Genomic DNA, 11,210 nt, shown 5'->3' with positions numbered 1-11,210 from the left:
AAAACCAAACAAAACAAATCTTCAGGTCAATTTTACAAGTAGTTGTATGTATGTGTGTGAGTCTGCAAATTATATATATTTTTATTTCTACGTGTAAGTTACCATACTGTGGGATTTCAATTCCTGATAGAATTTTTTCCAGAAACCCATTTCTCATAAAATATTCTTCCTGTTTCTTTTAGATGTAATTTCAGACATTCCTAATGAATATGACCAACTGCTGGGATCAGTCTTTGAATGTTCCAGTTTTTGCTCATCCATTGACTGTAACAGGCAGACAAGAATGCAGAATGTAATTTACGTACAGGGTAAGTATTTCAGTTCTACTCATTTCTATAGGAGAAAGCACCATCTTTTATCTTCCTGGGACTGAACAACCACAGCCAATGTTTCTCTCTGCACTTTCTCTTTGAGTGCTGCTGTGAGATGCAGGAAGCAAAAAGCTTCCACTTCTTGTGAATGGTGAGAACCATAGATGCAACTGTATAGGTCTTCCAGATGCTTTTGGCAAAAGTAAAAAGCATGGTGAATATTTCTGTGGCAATTGTCCTAGTTGTCACAGCAGAAACTAGACTGAGGAGTTTTTGTAGTTTAGCCCCGCTCAGGACCAAGCTATGTAGTCTTTCACTCACTCCGCCCCACTCTCCAGTGGGTCAGGGATGAGAATTGTTAAAGAAAAGAAGGTAAAACTCATCGGTTGAGATTAAAAAAAAGTTTAGGAGAATAACAGATGAAAACAAAACAGAGATCAAAAACAAACCAGCAAAACCCAATGATCTTTGGAGGTCCCCTTCAGCCCAGGCTACTTTATGATTCTACAATATGGTGTTGCCACCATCGTGTCTATACTATTTGCCATTTGATGGGTTTAGACTAGACTAGACTAGACTAGAACAGACTATTTCAGTTGGGAGGGACCTACAGTAACCATCTAGTCTAGTTGCTTGACCAATTCAGGGCTGAAGAAAAGTTAAAACGTTATTAACAGCATTGTCCAAATGCCTCAGACACCGACAGGCCTGAGGCATTGTTTGTTTGAATCAAGACTTTTTCAAGAATTGTGGGTCAAACGTGCCCATATTGCATATGGTTTGATGTTCTCTGAATGACCATCTATTGGCTCAGTCCCTCATATATACATTCTAGGTGGTACTGCTTTGTGAACTGAACCAATGCATAGTAAGTGGGAGCAGCCTGAGAGTTAAAGTCAAACTACTAGTCCAAGGTTATTAGATACAAACTTAGGTGTCAGTGTGTGAACTCCATGCCCTGCCTTCCATCACAGTCAACTGAGACTGAGAGTGGATTCAGGTGCTTAGATTTAAGCATCCACCATCCAAGCATGCACCTCTACCATCCCTGAAGGTGTTCAAAGTACGTGTAGACGTAGCACTTCAGGACTTGGTTTAGTAGGCATGGTGGTGTTAGGTTGATGGTTGGACTTGATGATCTTCGAGGTCTTTTTCAACTTTAAAGATTCTATGATTTAGGTATGCAGTACCATTTCAGGCACTGAGGTTTCCTGCTTGGCTTCAGGTGCTGCTTCAGAAGACCAGCAGTCTTCTGTAGGTCTTCCATTAGATTTGCCAACTTCATAGTCTTTTTAGCCTTGGGTGTTATAGGTCATGGCTTAGGCATCTGCTTTTGGATCTGAGTCACTCCACTGATGGTATTGACTAACTAAATTGACTAAAGCATGAATCCAAACACTCAGCTCATGTGTAGAGACTCACCTTTTGATGTCTTGTTTTGAAGCTGAATCCCGCTCTCAAAGGTCAGTTCAGTTACTTAAATTTAGGCATCTAATGCTATTTGAGATACCCTAGGCTACATGAGTGTTCACAATATATTCTCTCTGTGCCAGCATACATGGCACAAGACTTAGAGGAGCCCACACTTATGTGGAGCAATTGTGAGGATAAGAAGGATGTCTTAACACAGAATAGCCCACATTTAGGAAACAGAATAGAGCTGCTGGTGTAAAACCTTTCATTTATTACTATTTCCATGATGCTGTGTCATTGACATATTTAGAAAAGCAAGCTATTCTGCTAGTGACAAGCACTTGTAAATTCTTGGATCTTATATGTGGTGACATAAATATCAGGCCATTCTATAAATCCATTTTTCATTGCTCACATCTGTAAAAAGTTAATTATTTGCTGTCCAAACAAAAATTTAGGCAGTTAAAATGTTATACGTGAATTAGACTACTGTCAGTCCGTGAAAGAAGGTAAAGTCCATGACCATAGGCAAGCAGCGAGATAGCATAACCTTCTTTAATCCCTGCCATTACATATCTCCAGAAAACAATCACACTCTCTTCACAGACTGTGTCTTTGGTTAACTTACACACATTAAACACAATGTGATATTTAGCCTGCAAGACATTAAAAATGATCTGGTCAATTGACAGCTATTCTGCCTATATGAGGTGTTCTGGTTTTGTTTAGTAAGGGGGGACCTAAGGTGGTAGCTACTGTAGGAAACTGCTAGAAGTCGCTTCCCTTTGTTCAGTGGACTCAGCTGGGCCTAGGATGGACCTGCTGCTGGCCAAGGCCAAGCCGATTGGTAGCAGAATGTCCCATGATAATGCCTCTGTGATAACATATTTAAGAAGGGGAAAACAGAAAAAAAAAAAAAAGTGAAGATGTGAAGCAGCTGAGTGGGGGTAGAGAGGAGGAGGTGTGGGCCTCGCAGGCCTCACCGGCCTCACCCTCTGGCCTCCCACCAGGCAGCTGGCTGGGCCCAACTTGGCCCAGCCCAGCTGCAAGAAATGGAGAGAAGATGAGATGTGAATAAGATGTAAAAAGGATCCTGAGAGGCATCTGCCAGCCTGTTGTGAGGAACAGCTGCAGATGCCAAGGTCAGTGAAGAAGGAGGGGGAGGAGTAATGCGGCTCCTGGCCAAGATTCCCCTGCAGCCCGTGGTGCAGCCCATGGTGGAGCAGGTTGTCCCCCTGCAGCCCATGGAGGGGCAGAGATTCACCTGCAGCCCGTGGAGGACTCCACCCCAGGGCAGGTGGAGGCCTGAAGGAGGCTGTGGCCAGTAGAGGGCCTGCTGGGGCAGCTGTTCTGGAGGGACTGCATGCTGTGGAAGAGATGACCCATGCCAGAGCAGTTTCACGAAGGACTGTGGCCCATGGGAGGGACCCCACGATGGAGCAGAGGGGAAATGTGAGGAGTTCTTCCCCCAACGATGACGCAGTGGCGTAAAACAACGTGTGATGAACTGACTGCGACCCCTATTCCCTCTTCCCCCCTGTGCTGCTTGGGAGGGGAAGTTAATAGAGATAATGTTAAGCCCGGGAAGAGGGAGGGGTGGGGGGAGGCAATCTTGTTCCCTGTCTCATCCTCCTGCTAGTTTTAGAGAAATAAATGAATAATTTTCCCCAGGTCGAGTCTGTTTTGCCCATGACGGTAACTTTAAGGATTTTCTCCCTGTCCTTATCTCAAATCTTGAGCCATTTTTCTTATATCATCTCCCCCTATTCTCTCGGAGGGCGGGGGGAGTGAGAGAGAGACTGTGTAGTCTGGTCCTGATCAGGGCTGAACTATGACATGAGACCATGTCTTAAGACTGCTGAAGTTAATTGGAATATTTGTGGAGAGATTTTGAGGATAAACTTTCTATCATTGTTATTTAACATTGTTCTCTTACACAGCCCTGTGTATGTACATTGGAGACTGTTAACTCTAGGAAATGAATTCAAGTACACCAGTTTTGAAATGCATGAGACCAGCTGGGAAGAGATAAAATCATTGTTGATTGTGGAAAATTTCTTGATATCTTTCATAACAAAGTCACAGTTATTTTGGCACGGTACAAAATGATATTTTTCAGCTGCCAATGACGCTTCAAATAGAGAAGAAAAAGAGTTGAGACAATCATTATCGTTGAGTCACTGCAGTTTTACAACTCCAGCAACAATAGTTTACTTCATAATATCTTTGGCTAAAAAAGAAGCATTTGTGAGAGAATGTGTTCCGAGCCGGCTTCCTGGCTCTGCCTTTTCTATATACAAAATGAAAGGGAGAAATATTCTGAAAATAAATTTTGTTTATAGGAGCAAACATTCTGTCTGAAAGCATTATACTTCTTGTAACTTTTCCCTGAAGACCTGTATGTTACCTCTACAGCAACTTCTTGATCAATAATGAGTATTACTTTGCAAATCTGCACCACCTTTAAACCTTTTGCCATATGGAGGTGACTCCATTCTCACCTATGAGGAATCAAACCTGTTGAGAGCTCTATCTTAAATTCTTATAATCTTTAGCAAAGTCTGATGAGTCATAAACAGATGTCCTCTGTCTTTTGAACTGCCATCTGTTGTAACTGACTGGAAGATATTTGGCTATTTCTGTCAAAGTGTATAAACTTTTTTTCTGAAAAGCCTATTCCTTAGACAGTATGTGTTAGAGTAGCCCTGGAAAGACAACAGCTGTTTTTGCAGACCCTAGCAGGGCTCTGCTTCTGTTAATATTTTTTTTCAGTTCTTTGAGAATGGAAACTAGATGTCATTCTTATTCATCCTGAAAGTTTTAAGAACTGTCCAGGCTGTACAGTTAGAATTTCTCCGCAGCTATCTTCTGCTGTATGGTTCACTGCTGTTGAAACAGATGGAGTCATAACAGCTCTCAGAGTCATTTTTAAGCTGGTACAATGTCATTGATGAATGTCTGTATGTGTTTGATGTGTTTTTTTCATCCAGGGGTCATGCCTTTCTAGTCAAAGGAGCTCCCATGCCAGCTCTATGCTAGGAGTCAGTAACTTTCAAACTTGCAGAGACGGCAACACAATTTTAGTATGTACCTGAGATATTTTTGAAGTCTTGGAGCTTTCTGTATGTCTTACTGCTCTGTATGAAGCTTCTTACCATGACAGTGTTCTTACTCCACCCAGTCTGGGAGGTTCAGTATTAAGTTCCATGCGTGCTACTGTTTTTCTCTCTACGTAGGGAATGTAATTTCTGTAGTGTCCACTCTTCTCTCTTTCTCAGCTGGAAACCATAAACTACATGCCAAGGAAAGACAATTTATAGTGGTGCTTTAATTGTGAGTAAAATCACCTGTCATAAAAATTGTCAGTCCCTTCACAAAATTAGTTAGTGAAGAAAAATATCACATCTTAACTGCTACTTGAAACCTTATTCTCAGCTTTCAAATATCAGATGCTCTGAATACCATGGATCCTCTGTTCTTTTCATCATTCACATAATTATTGCTCTGTGGTTCAGTGACTTTGCAGTCACCTATGTCATAAGAGTTACATGTTATCACTTCCAAAGAGCACAGCTTCACATAAGAGTAAGCTCTTAATGTGAGGCTAACTCATCACTGCTCAGAAAAAAAAAAGTTGGTTCTCTACATTAGGAGAATGCTTCAGGGAGCTTGAAACTTTTTAGTTTCCAATCCATTGCATAACTCCTAGCACTGTATCTACTTTCCTTCTTTCTGCTTCTGATATCTGTGTGTAACAGAGGACATTTCTGTGACATATGCTAATAGCCAAAATGAGAAGATCTGTAACATCCATACATTCATCCATCCATACATCCATCTGTGATGATGGAAGCAAATATTTACAACTTGTAAATAAAAATTCATGTCTTTCTCATGTTTATAGAATGTTATTGCATTTTAATATGACTCTGACAGATAAGAGTATTTCATTCAGCTCAAGGTATTTCATATCGTATAACAAAAAATAGGTTATGAATGGCATTTTCTGTCCAATATTCATACTCATACAGTCATACAGTTTTTATATAGGAAAGGCTTTGTAATATGTTTGGAATAATAACCCTAAATGTGAAAGTAAAGATATGAACACGTGAAGCAGAGGTACAACCTGACAATAAAAAAATGAAGAAAAGAAACAGAAGGCAGAGAAGAAAAAAAGAGTTGGGAAGGAATAATTAATGAAGAATGGAAAAAAACATCTTTCAAATTTTTGTAGTATTTCTTCCTCCTATTCACACTCCTGTTTCAGCAAGGTGAATGACTTATTCCGGGACCAAAATCAATTTGCTTTTCCATTGACAAAACATAGTCACGGACTTTCAGTTTAAATAACTTCAGATATTTTATTCAAAGGAAACAATAGCAGATACAAAGGTTAAAAATCTGCAAGAGATCACAACTGTGTATTTAATTTTGCAAGCTCCTTCAGGAACCCACCTTCACATACAAGTGGCTAATGCCTAGAAATGTAAAGGGTCACCAGAAGTGGTAACCAGAAATAAGGAAAAGTAGAAATGCTATTTTAGATCCTTACCAACCTAAACAAACCATTTCTCTGACTTTCCTCAGTTCTTATAGGGCAGAGGAGAAGTTCTTCCAAAAGCTCAGATCTTTCCTCATGTCCAGAGACCTAAGAAAGCTATTACTGGTCCTAAGGTACTCCTTTTTCAAGTCCCAGCAAAGTTATGATGAGGATCTAAACTCCTGCCAGCTCCTCGGATTTACAGGAAATGCTGCAATAGTCTTCAGCCCTCCAAATCTAATATTATTGAAGAGCACTATCATTACTAACTCATTATTTTCTCACTATCAGCCTGTGGCATACATAAGCAAATGTGAGAGCTTTTGTATTGTTGGAAGAAAACCAGATCGTAGGGGAATAATTAGCAGTCATAAGTTTAGACTTCAGGGCTTCCCAGTAAGTACACCTATGTTTCTGCTCATTTACTGTTGCTACTAAAGAAAGAGAGAAAACAAACATTCCACCTTCAGGTCAAACAGCCCAAAGCTTTTCACAGCCTTCCTGGCACTCTCTCTCCTGCCCTGCAGCATGATGTGACTACAGTACGCCTCTGAGGCGCAAAATGTCAAGTTCAGCTGTAACTCTTCAGCCAGGTGGGTTCAAAGTTTATTGGGGGTGATGACCAGCACATGTTAACAAAAACATCCTGTTGTTCCTTCCAATAGGGTTTCAAGAGTATCTAGAGAATTGTTTAAAACAACGGGAAAAAAATAAAGCCCTTTTTTTCTTACAGTTTCAATGTTATCATGAGCATCTGGATAGAACTGAGAGGACAGGGGACAAAGAGTCACTTTAACTTTCATTTTTCAGCATCTCCTGTTGTGTCTAAGCAGTTTTTAAAGCACTGAGAAGATTAATGTTTTTTAATAAGTATTCAGTTCTTCCTTTCAAATGCTGTGGTGATAAGCTTTTTAGATTAGCAGATAACGTAAAGGACTTCAAAGGCTTATGCAGGCATTCCCAGTTGGCTTCCTGCATACAGCTGGGAGTCAACCTAATTGGAAGTCTGCAGTGAGGCAATTAGCCACAGGATGAAGTAAAATGCAGAGAGAGACCTAACATTATATATGCATCATTACTTGTATGTGTGCTTTGTTTTGTGTGAGTGAAACTGCTATTAAGATAGTTTTAATACATAAATAACTGAAATTCGTCTAGGGGGGTAAAAGTACTGAACCCTCTATTTGCATGCTGTAGGCAAACTGACCATCTAAGTAGGGTAAAACTATTATTTTTCAAAGAGCTATATTTGCACTGCAGACTGATTCTGTGGTCTTCAATTGTTTCAGGAATGATGTTACTGATTATTATTAGCTATTTATATTTTCCATACAAAGAGCTTAACATTTCACTGGTGAAATGCTTCTTCTGTATGCTATGCACAGGGACTCATATCCACAACTTTCCACGAGACAGCTGGGAGTCCAAGGCTATAAATCATCCATAATTTTTGAGAAGTTGTGAGAGTCTTGTGAGGTTCCCATTGACTGGAAAAGGGGAAACATAACCTCCATTTTTGAAAAGGGAAACAAGGAAGACCCAGGGAACTACAGGCCAATCAATATTCACCTCTGTTCCTGGCAAGGTCATGGGGCAGATTCTCCTGGAAACCATGCTAAGGCAAATGGAAAATAAGGAGGTGGTTGGTGACAGCCAACATGGCTTCACAAAGGGCAAATCGTGCCTGACCAATCTGGTGTCCTTCTACGATGGAGTTACACATTGGTGGATAAGGGATGACCAACTGATATCATCTACTTGGACTTGTGCAAGGCATTTGACGCTGTCCCGCATGACATCCTTCTCTCTAAACTGGAGAGACGTGGACTTGATGGATGGACCACTCAGTGGATAAGGAATTGGCTGGATGGCTGCACTCAGAGAGTTGTGGTCAATGGCTCGAAGTCCAAGTGGAGACCGGTGATGAGTGGCATTCTTCAGGGGTCAATATTGGGACCAACATTTCATCTTTGTTGATGACATTGACAGTGGAATAGAGTGCACCCTCAGTGCACCCTCGCTGATGACAGCAAGCTGTGTGGTATGATCAACACACTAGAGGGAAGGGATGCCATCCAGAGGGATCTTGACAGGCTGGAGAGGTGGACCTGTGCAAACCTCATGAAAGTCAACAAGGACAGGTGCAAGGTTCTGCACATGGTTCATGGCAATCTCAGGTAAAACTACAGGCTGGGCAGAGAATGGATTGAGAGCAGCCCTGATGAGGACTTGGAAGTGATGGTGGACGAGAAGCTCAACATGAGCTGGCAATGCATGCTTGCAGCCCAGAAAGACAACCTCATGTGTGGCCAGCAGGTTGAGGGAGGTGATTCTCCTCCTCTATTTCACTCTTGTGAGACCCTTTCTGCAGTACTGCGTCCAGCTCTGGAGCCCCCAACATAAGAAGGATGTGGACATGTTGAAGCGAGTCCAGAGGAGGCCACAAAGATGATCAGAAGGCTGGAGCACCTCTCCTGTGGGGGCAGGCTGAGAGAGTTGTGGCTGTTCAGCCTGGAGAAGAGAAGGATCTGGGGAGACCTTATAGCAATCTTCCAGTACCTAAAGGGGGCTTACAAGAAAGATGGGGAGAAACTCTTCAGCAGGGCCTGTAGCAATAGGACAAAGGGGTAATATTTTTTAAGTAGAAGGAGGTAGATTCAGACTAGATACTAGGAAAGAATATTTTACAATAAGAGTAGTAAAGCACTGGCACAGGTTGCCCAGAGAGGTGGTGGATGTTCCATCCCTAGAAACATTCAAGGCCAGGTTGGACAGTGCTCTGAGCAACCTGATCTCCTTGGAGATGTCCCTGCAGGGGCGTTGAACTAGATGACCTTTGAAGGTCCCTTCTAACCCAAACTATTCTATGATTGTATGGTTCTATAAAGAAGTTTTCCTCAAAAGGAAGGAGATATCATTGAAGCTTGGCCATTAAGTAAAAAGTCTGCAAATATAGAAAAGGAACTCTGACAATGGCTTACAGCTGGGAGCAGGAGGACTGAGGCTTTGCTCAGGGGAATAAATGCTAGAAGATCAGGAGCAGGAAGTCTCTACTTTCTTACCTGAGTTACAGTGTATTTGCCTCTTGCTGCTTCTCTTACAACTCTGCAGTGGCTCACTTTCAAAAGAAGATGTGGTTTGAGCCACATTCTGCCTGTTTAGTAAACAGAAATATGTGGCTGAATATGTGTTTCTAAGCCCTGGGCTATGGTACCGAATAAGTTTGTTGCTGTTAGTCTTCCCTCTCCTCCCCACCCTAAGCTGAAATGAAGTGCTCTTTTTGACCTCTCCCTTAGACCTCTTGATTTCTCAGTGTATGCTTCAAGTACACATTCTACCTCTTTCTCTCTCAAACCCCATTGGGATCTTAATACTATAAGTTTTCTACAAGTCTTTTTAACTATCTCCCTGAAAAGTGACAGTTGTAACTAGTAGTGAATAGATTCATAGAGCTTTGCCAGTGTAATTCTAAAATAGATATTCTTCTTATGAAGTGACTTTGTATATTTATGAATTAATTACTTTTATTTCAAATCAGAGAGCCTACAGGAGTTACAAAGAGAGACCCAATTTGGTTGCTTTCCACCATGTATCGTTAATATCCTCATTGCATTTTTCCACCCACTTTTCCCTCTTACGTTGAATTTCAGCTGTTTAACAAGGTTGCAAGGGATGATTGGGAAATCTGGCAAAGTATTGGCAGCCTTGCTGCCAAGAATAAGAAGTCATTCCTTCAAGTTCTGGCTTGTCCCATGGGTGGACTAAACTTATCTAGAATGGGACATTTCAGGAGAAACACTATGTTGGGCCATCTAATGTAGATGTGGTGTCAATGTCAAAAAATAAAATTAGTTTAAAAGTACAGAACTGTTTATGTATAAATGACTTCAGAAACACAAAAAGTTCATTGCAGCAGTTTATGACTTCAAATTAAATTCTGTCTCTCTTGCTTGCTGTTTGAGTTTGGGACAATGACCATACAGACTGAAAGATAAAATACTTTGGAAAAAAGTCCTGTGATAAAATAACAGAAAGAGCAGACAGGCAACATTTTAATGAAACTAAACTGGCAGCACCATTATAGTTCTGAGGTACCTGCTGTTTAAGTGCTCCAGTTTTGTCATTAATCACGCAAGGAAGACATCAGCTCTGCCACCTCATTTGCTTTTCAACAGTAGCTCAAGGGCTCTGGTTCACCAAGCTCAGACAGTTTAAGACTTGTAAAGGAAACTTAAGCTTTGAAACATATCTATTTTTTTTTCTAAAATGCCAGATCTTAATTACATCAAAGGCAATTGCTACCCAGACTTTTCAGCTTGATGGAATGGTGAAGATTTGTTATTCAACAGGTAATCTTTAATCCTCCTACACAATCGTGTTTTTTATAACAGTGAATTGGGCCTTTCTAGGTTTATGTTCCTCCTAAACTATCACTGCAATATGTGTATCACCAGCACGTCACAATATATCTAAGTCAGCCCACGCTACCAATGAGATCACTTCCCATTATGTACAACTGCATTTATTAAAAAAGCAAATATACAGTTTTCTTTGTGCCTCTGAAAATATTTTAGTGCACCATGAACACAGATATGCCATATGTGGAATTGCACATATTAAAGGTTCCAGTAGTAGATCAACTTGTACTACACTTCTCCATTTAACTTTTTAAAGATTTGTTTGGATGTTTGTTTCTGTATTTAACAGAATTTAAAATGATATAAAAGCAATAATGAAGCAATAAAGTACTCCCCTGTGCAGAGTTTGTGCCGCATTTAATTGACACAGCGGAGCAGTTTATGGCGAGTATTCTTGGATGTGTGAAAGTTTACTGTTATTGTGCTGCAGATGTTTCTGGGTAACCTTTAATAAGAGTGGGAAATAGAGATCTCTGTGATTGCTGTTTGTGCTTTATGAGCATATTTTATAGAAACCTATAGAGA

General features: G+C 40.8%; 1 long non-coding RNA gene across 1 annotated transcript in view; it reads left to right on the top strand.

The window, feature by feature from the left end:
- Nucleotides 1–235: 235 nt before the first annotated feature.
- LOC147602400 (uncharacterized) overlaps nt 236–11,210 on the top strand; it is a 31,435-nt gene continuing 20,460 nt past the window's right edge. The window contains exons 1-2 of the long non-coding RNA XR_015257927.1: nt 236–308; nt 10,541–10,616. This is a non-coding gene — a long non-coding RNA (uncharacterized LOC147602400). The remainder of the gene's footprint in view (nt 309–10,540; nt 10,617–11,210) is intronic.

The sequence above is a fragment of the Chlamydotis macqueenii genome, chromosome 1 (assembly GCF_036417535.1).
Source record: "Chlamydotis macqueenii isolate bChlMac1 chromosome 1, bChlMac1.mat, whole genome shotgun sequence".
NCBI classification, from domain to species: domain Eukaryota; kingdom Metazoa; phylum Chordata; class Aves; order Otidiformes; family Otididae; genus Chlamydotis; species Chlamydotis macqueenii.
The sequence above is the reverse complement of the archived record's forward strand: the minus strand, read 5'-3'. Positions and strand labels throughout refer to the sequence as shown.